The sequence below is a fragment of the Vicugna pacos genome, unplaced genomic scaffold (assembly GCF_048564905.1).
Source record: "Vicugna pacos unplaced genomic scaffold, VicPac4 scaffold_16, whole genome shotgun sequence".
NCBI lineage: Eukaryota > Metazoa > Chordata > Mammalia > Artiodactyla > Camelidae > Vicugna > Vicugna pacos.
The window spans coordinates 5,710,753-5,720,725 of NW_027328737.1; positions in this window are offsets into that span (position 1 = coordinate 5,710,753).

Genomic DNA, 9,973 nt, shown 5'->3' on the forward strand with positions numbered 1-9,973 from the left:
GAATTTCAAATATAGAATGTTGAACACAGAATTTAGAATATAGAATAAAGAATACTGAATATTGAATTTAGAATGTAGAATGTAGAACACAGTATTTAGAATATAGATTAGAGAATATAGAACCCAGAAATTAGCAGATGGAATGCAGAAGACAGAATTTAGAATATAGAATACAGAATACTGAATATAGAATTTTGAATATAGAATTTAGAACACAGAATATGGAATGTAGAATACGGAATTCAAAATATTGTATACAGAATATACAATGTAGAACACAGAATTTAGAATATGGAAAGCAGAATATAGAACACGGAATTAAAACATGGAATGTGGAAAACAGAAATTATGATATAGAATACAGTATACTGAATATCGAATTTAGAATATAGAATGTAGAACACAGAATATGGAATGTAGAATACGGAATGCAGAATATTGAATACAGAATATAGAATGTAGAACACAGAATTTAGAATATAGATTATATAATACTGAATATAGAATTTAGAATATAGAATGTAGAACACAGAATATAGAGTATAGAATACAGAATATAGAACCCAAAATTTAGAACATGGAATGCAGAACAGAGGATTTAGAATATAGAATACCGAATACAAATATAGAATATGAATATACAATGTAGAACACAGAATTTAGAATATAGAATACAGAAAACTGAATAGACAATTTAGAATATACGATGTAGAACAATGAATATAGGATATAGAGTACGGAATGCAGAATATAGAATAAAGAATTTAGAATATAGAACAGAGAATATAGAATATGGAAAACAGAATACAAATCCCAGAATTGAGAACATGGAATGAAGAACATAGAATTTAGAATACAGAAAACCGAATACTGAATATAGAATTTCAAATATAGAATGTTGAACACAGAATTTAGAATATAGAATACAGAATACTGAATATAGAATTTAGAATATAGAATGTAGAACACAGAATATAGAATATAGACTACGGAATGCAGAAAATAGTTTATAGAATGATGAACACAAATTATAGAATATAGAATAGAGAATACAGAACCCAGAGTTAAGAACATGGAATATAGAACACAGAATTCAGAATATAGAATACAGATTACTGAATATAGAATTTAGAATATAGAATGTAGAACACAGAGTATAGAATATAGAATACGGAATACTGAATATAGAATTTAGAATACAGAATGTAAAACACAGAATATAGAATATAGAATAGGGTATATGGAACGCAAAATTTAGAACATGGAATGCAGAACACACAATATAGAATATAGAATACAGAATACTGAATATAGAATTAAGAATATAGAATTTAGAACACAGAATATGGAATGTAGAATACGGAACGCTGAATATTGTATACAGAATATACAATGTAGAACACAGAATTTAGAATATAGAATACAGAATACTGAATATACAATTTAGAATATACAATGAAGAACAATGAATTTAGGATATAGAGTACGGAATGCAGAATATAGAATAAAGAAACGAGAATATAGAACACAGAATATAGAATATGGAAAACAGAATACAAATCCCAGAATTGAGAACATGGAATGAAGAAAATAGAATTTAGAATATAGAAAACCGAATACTGAATATAGAATTTCAAATATAGAATGTTGAACACAGAATTTAGAATATAGAATAAAGAATACTGAATATTAAATTTAGAATGTAGAATGTAGAACACAGTATTTAGAATATAGATTAGAGAATATAGAACCCAGAATTTAGCACATGGAATGCAGAAGACAGAATTTCAAATATAGAATACAGAATTCTGAATATAGAATGTAGAATATACAATGTAGAACGCAGAATATAGAATATAGACTACGGAATGCAGAATATAGTTTATAGAATATAGAATGATGAACACAAATTATAGAATATAGAATAGAGAATATAGAACCCAGAATTAAGAACATGGAATATAGAACACGGAATTTAGTATATAGAATACATAATACTGAATTTCGAATTTAGAATATAGAATGTAGAACACAGAATATGGAATGTAGTATAAGGAATGCAGAATATTGAATACAGAATATAGAATGTAGAACACAGAATTTAAAATATGGAAAAAGGAATATATAACCAAGAATTTAGAACATGGAATGCAGAACACAGAATTTAGAATATAGAATACAGAATACTGAATATAGAATTTAGAATATAGAATATAGAACACAGAGTATAGAATATAGAATACGGAATACTGAATATAGAATATAGAATATAGAATGTAGAACACAGAATATAGAATATAGAATATGGAATGTAGAATTTAGAATACAGAATATAGAATGTAGAACACAGAATATAGAATATAGAGTAGAGTATATGGAACGCAAAATTTAGAACATGGAATGCAGAACACACAATATAGGATATAGAATACAGAACATTGAATATAGAATTTAGAATATAGAATTTAGAACACAGAATATGGAATGTAGAATACGGAATGCTGAATATTGTATACAGAATATACATGTAGAACACAGAATTTAGAATATGGAAACCAGAATATAGAACACGGAATTAAATCATGGAATGTAGAAAACAGAATTTATTATATAGAATACAGTATACTGAATATCGAATTTAGAATATAGAATGTAGAACACAGAATATAGAATATAGAGTATAGAATACTGAATATAGAATTTAGAATATAGAATGTAGAACAAAGAATATAGAATATAGAATAGAGTATATGGAACGCAAAATTTAGAACATGGAATGCAGAACACACAATATAGAATATAGAATACAGAATACTGAATATAGAATTAAGAATATAGAATTTAGAACACAGAATATGGAATGTAGAATACGGAATGCTGAATATTGTATACAGAATATACATGTAGAACACAGAATTTAGAATATGGAAACCAGAATATAGAACACTTAATTAAAACATGGACTGTAGAAAACAGAATTTATTATATAGAATACAGTATACTGAATATCCAATTTAGAATATAGAATGTAGAACACAGAATATGGAATGTAGAATACGGAATGCAGAATATTGAATACAGAATATACAATGTAAAACACAGAATTTAGAATATAGTGTATATAATACTGAATGTAGAATTTAGAATATAGAATGTAGAATACAGGATATAGAGTATAGAATACAGAATATAGAACCCAAAATTTAGAACATGGAATGCAGAACAGAGAATTTAGAATATAGAATACCGAATACAAATATAGTATATGAATATACAATGTAGAACACAGAATTTAGAATATAGTAAACAGAATACTGAATATACAATTTAGAATATACAATGTAGAACAATGAATATAGAATATAGAGTACGGAATGCAGAATATAGAATACAGAAGTTAGAATATAAAACACAGAATATAGAATATGGAAAACAGAAAACAAAACCCAGAATTGAGAACATGGAATGAAGAACATAGAATTTAGAATATAGAAAACCGAATACTGAATATAGAATTTCAAATATAGAATGTTGAACACAGAATTTAGCAAATAGAATAAAGAATACTGAATATTGAATTTAGAATGTAGAATGTAGAACACAGTATTTAGAATATAGATTAGAGAATATAGAACCCAGAATTTAGCACATGGAATGCAGAAGACAGAATTTAGAATATAGAATACAGAATACTGAATATAGAATTTTGAATATAGAATTTAGAACACAGAATATGGAATATAGAATACGGAATTCAAAACATTGTATACAGAATATAAAATGTAGAACACAGAATTTAGAATATGGAAAGCAGAATATAGAACACGGAATTAAAACATGGAATGTGGAAAACAGAATTTATTATATAGAATACAGTATACTGAATATCGAATTTAGAATATAGAATGTAGAACACAGAATATGGTATGTAGAATACGGAATGCAGAATATTGAATACAGAATATAGAATGTAGAACACAGAATTTAGAATATAGATTATATAATACTTAATATAGAATTTAGAACACAGAATATGGAATGTAGAATACGGAATGCAAAATATTGTATGCAGAATATACAATGTAGAACACAGAATTTAGAATATGGAAAGCAGAATATAGAACACGGAATTAAAACATGGAATGTAGAAAACAGAATTTATTATTTAGAATACAGTAAACTGAATATCGAATTTAGAATATAGAATGTAGAACACAGAATAAAGAATATAGACAACGGAATGCAGAATATAGAATATAGAGTATAGAACGATGAACACAAATTATAGAATATAGAATATAGAATATAGAACCCAAAATTAAGAACATGGAATGTAGAACACACAATTTAGAATATAGAATACAGAATATTGAATTTCGAGTTTAGAATATAGAATGTAGAACATAGAATATGGAATGTAGAATACGGAATGCAGAATATTGAATACAGAATATAGAACGTAGAACCTAGTATAGAGAATATAGATTTAAGAATATAGAAACCAGAATTTAGAACATGGAATGCAGAAGACAGAATTTAAAATATAGAATAAACCTTACTGAAAATAGAATTTAGAATATAGAATGCAGAACACAAAATATAGAATATAGAATACAGAATATAGAATTTAGAATATAGAATGTAGAACACAGAATATAGAATATAAAATAAAGAATATGGAACACAAAATTTAGAACATTGAATACACAACACAGAATTTAGAATATAGAATACCGAATACAGAATATAGAATATGAATATTAAATTTAGAAAACAGAATTTAGAATACAGAATACAGAATAGTGAATATAGAATTTAGAATATACAATGTAGAACAGAGAATATGAAATATAGAATACGGAATTCAGAATATAGAATACGGAATATAGAACACAAAATTTAGAACATGGAATGCACAACACAGAATTTCGAATATAGAATACCGAATACTGAATATAGAATATGAATATACAATGTTGAACACAGAATTTAGAATATAGAATAAAGTACACTGAATATAGAATTAAGAATATAGAATGTTGAACACAGTATAAAATATAGAATACGGAATACAGAATAAAGAATTTAGAATATAGAATGTAGAACACAGAATATAGAATATAGAATAGAGTATATGGAACCCAAAATTTAGAGCATGGAATGCAGAACACAGAATTTAGAATATAGAATACAGAATACTGAATATAGAATTTAGAATATGGAATGTGGAACACAGAATATAGAATATAGAATACGGAATGCAGAATATAGAATACAGAATATAGAATTTAGAACACAGAATATGGAACATAGAATAAAGTATATGGAACACAATATTTAGAACATGCAATGCAGAACACAGAATGTAGAATATAGAATACAGAATACTGAATATAGAATTTAGTATATAGGATACAGAACACAGGATTTAGAATGTAGTATGCAGAATACTGAGTATAGAATTTAGAACATTGAATGCAGAACACATAATTTAGAATATAGGATGCAGAATACTTTATATAGAATTTAGAATATAGAATGCATAACACAGAATATAGAATATTGACAAAGGAATGGGGAATATAGAATATAGAATATAGAATGAAGAACACAATATATAGAATACAGAATAGAGAATATAGAACCCAGATTTGAGAAATGGAATGCAGAACAGAGAATTTAGAATATAGAATACAGAATACTGAAAAAATATTTTAAAATATAGAATGTAGAACAAAGAATATAGAATATAGAATAGGGAATGCAGAATATAGTATGTAGAATATAGAATGAAGAACAAAAACATAGAATATAGAATAGTGAATATAGAACCCAGAAATTAGAACACGGTATGCAGAACACAGAATTTAGAATATAGAACACAGAATACATAATATAAAATTTAGAATATAGAATGTAGAACACAGAGTATAAAATATCGAATACGGAATACTGAATGTAGAATTTAGAATATAGAATGTAGAACACAGAATATAGAATACGGAATGCAGAATATACAATACAGAATATAGAATGCAGACCACAGAATATAGAATATGGAAAACAGAATACAGACTCAAAATTTAGAACATGGAATGCAGAGCACAGAATTTAGAATATAGTATACAGAATACTCAATATAGAAATAAGAACATTGAAGGCAGAACATAGAATTTAGAATATAGAATTCAGAATCATGTATATAGAATTCAGAATATCGAATTAATGACACAGAATATAGAATATAAATTACGGAATCGAGAATATAGGAGGTTGAATATAGAATGAAGAACACAAAATATAGAATATAGAATTCAGAATATAAAACCAGAATTTAGAAATGGAATACAGAACAGAGAATTTAGAATATAGAATACAGAACACTGAATAAAGTTTTTAGAATATAGAATGTAGAACACAGAATATAGAATATAAAATAGGGAATGCAGAATATACTTTGTAGAATATAGAATGTAGAACACAAATTTAGAATATATAATTGTGAATATAGAACCCAGTACTAAGAAAACGGATAGCAGAACATAGAATTTAGAATATAGAAAACAGAATACTTAATATAAAATTTAGAATACAGAATGTTGAACACAAAGTATAGAATATAGAATAAGGAATACGGAATATAGAATTTAGAATATAGAATTTAGAACAGAAAATAGAATATGGAATACGGAATGCAGAATATAGAATACAAAATATAGAAGGTAGAACACAGAATATAGAATATAGAATAGAGTATATGGAATCAAAAATTTAGAACATGGAATTCAGAACACAGAATATGGAATATAGAATACGGAATGCAGAATATTGTATACAGAATATACAATGTAGAACACAGAATTTAGAATATGGAAACCAGAATATAGAACCCAGAATTAAGAACATGGAATGTAGAACACAGAATTTAGAATATAGAATACATAATACTGAATTTCCAATTTAGAATATAGAATGTAGAACACAGAATATGGAATGAAGGATACGAAATGCAGAATATTGAATACAGAATATAGAATGTAGAACACAGTATATAGAATATAGATTAGAGAATATAGAAACCAGAATGTAGATCATGGAATGCAGAACACAGAATTTAGAATATAGAATACAGAATAATTCATATACAATTTAGAATATAAAATGTAGAACACAGAATATAGAATGTAGACTACGGAATGCAGAATATAGGATATAGTATATAGAATGATGAACACAAATTATAGGATATAGAGAAGATAATATAGAACTCAGAATTAAGAACATGGAATCTAGAACACAGAATTAAGGATATAGAATATAGAATACTGAATATAGAATTTAGAATATAGAATGTAGAACACAGAATATAGAGTATAGAATACAGAATATAGAACACAAAATTTAGATCATGGAATGCACAACACAGAATTAATAATATAGAATACCGAATACTGAATATAGAATATGAATATAAAATGTAGATCACAGAATTTAGAATACAGAATACAGAATACTGAATATAGAATATGAATATACAATGTAGAACCCAGAATTTAGAATATGGAAAGCAGAATATAGAACACGGAATTAAAAAATGGAATGTAGAAAACAGAATTTATTATATAGAATACAGTATACTGAATATCAAATTTAGAATATAGAATGTAGAACACAGAATATGGAATGTAGAATACGGAATGCAGAATATTGAATACAGAATATACAATGTAAAACACAGAATTTAGAATATAGTGTATATAATACTGAATATAGAATTTAGAATATAGAATGTAGAACACAGAATATAGAGTGTAGAATACAGAATATAGAACCCAAAATTTAGAACATGGAATGCAGAACAGAGGATTTAGAATATAGAATACCGAATAAAAATATAGAATAAGAATATAAAATGTAGAACACAGAATTTAGAATATCGAATACAGAATACTGAATATACAATTTTGAATATACACTGTAGTACAATGAATATAGAATGTAGAGTACGGAATGCAGAATATAGAATACAGAAGTTAGAATATAGAACACAGAATATAGAATATGGAAAACAGAATACAAAACCCAGAATTGAGAACATGGAATGAAGAACATAGAATTTAGAATATAGAAAACAGAATACTGAATATAGAATTTCAAATATAGAATGTTGAACACAGAATATAGAATATAGAATAAAGAATACTGAATATTGAATTTAGAATGTAGAATATAGAACACAGTATTCAGAATATAGATTAGAGAATATAGAACCCAGAATTTAGCACATGGAATGCAGAAGACAGAATTTAGAATATAGAATACAGAATACTGAATACAGAATTTAGAATATAGAATTTAGAACACAGAATATGGAATGTAGAATACGGAATGCAAAATATTGTATACAGAATATACAATGTAGAACACAGAATTTAGAATATGGAAAGCAGAATATAGAACACGGAATTAAAACATGGAATGTAGAAAACAGAGTTTATTATATAGAATACTGTATACTGAATATCGAATTTAGAATATAGAATGTAGAACACAGAATATGGAATGTAGAATACGGAATGCAGAATATTGAATACAGAATATAGAATGTAGAACACAGAATTTAGAATATGGAAAACAGAATACAGAACCCAAAATTTTGATCATGGAATGTAGAACACAGAATTTAGAGTGTATAATACAGAATACTGAATATAAATTTTAGATTATACAATGTAGAACACAGAATATGGAATGTAGACTGCGGAATGCAGAATATAGAATATTGAATGTAGAATTATGAGCACAAAATATAGAATAGAGAATATAGAACCCAGAATTTAGAACATGGAATGTAGAACAAAGAATATAGAATATAGAATACAGAATACTTAATTTCGAATATAGAAAATAGAAAGTAGAAAACAGAATATGGAATGTAGAATACGGAATGCCTAATATTGAATACAGAATATAGAATGTAGAACACAGAATTTAGAATATGGAAAGCAGAATATAGAACCAAGAATTTAGAACATGGGATGCAGAACAAAGAATTTACAATATAAAATGCAGATTACTGAATATAGAATTTAGAATATAGAATGTAGAACACAGAATACAGAAAATAGAATACAGAATATAGAACACAAAATTTAGAACATGGAATGCACAACACAGAATTTAGAATATAGAATACCGAATACTGAATATAGAATATGAATATAAAATGTAGAAAACAGAATTTAGAATACACAATACAGAATACTGAATATAGAATATAGAATATACAATGTAGAACACAGAATATGAAATATAGAATACGGAATTCAGAATATAGGATACAGAATATAGAACACAAAATTTAGAAAATGGAATGCACAATACAGAATTTAGAATATAGAATACCAAATACTGAATATAGAATATGAATATACAATGTTGAACACAGAATATAGAATATAGAAAAAAGAATACTGAATATAGAATTTAGAGTATAGAATGTAGAACACAATATAGAATATAGAATATGGAATGCAGAATATAGAATACAGAATATAGAATGTAGAACACAGAATATAGAATATAGAATAGAGCATATGGAACCCAAATTTAGATCATGGAATGCAGAATACAGAATTTAGAATATAGAATACAGAATATTGAATATAGAATTTAGAATATAGAATTTAGAACACAGAATATGGAATATAGAACACGGAATGCAGAATATTGTATACAAAATATACAATGTAGAACACAGAATTTAGAATATGGAAACCAGAATATAGAACCCAGAATTAAGAACATGGAATGTAGAACACAGAATTTAGAATATAGAATACAGAATACTGAATTTCGAATTTAGAATATAGAATGTAGAACACAGAATATGGAATGAAGGATACGAAATGCAGAATATTGAATACAGAATATAGAATGTAGAACACAGTATATAGAATATAGATTAGAGAAT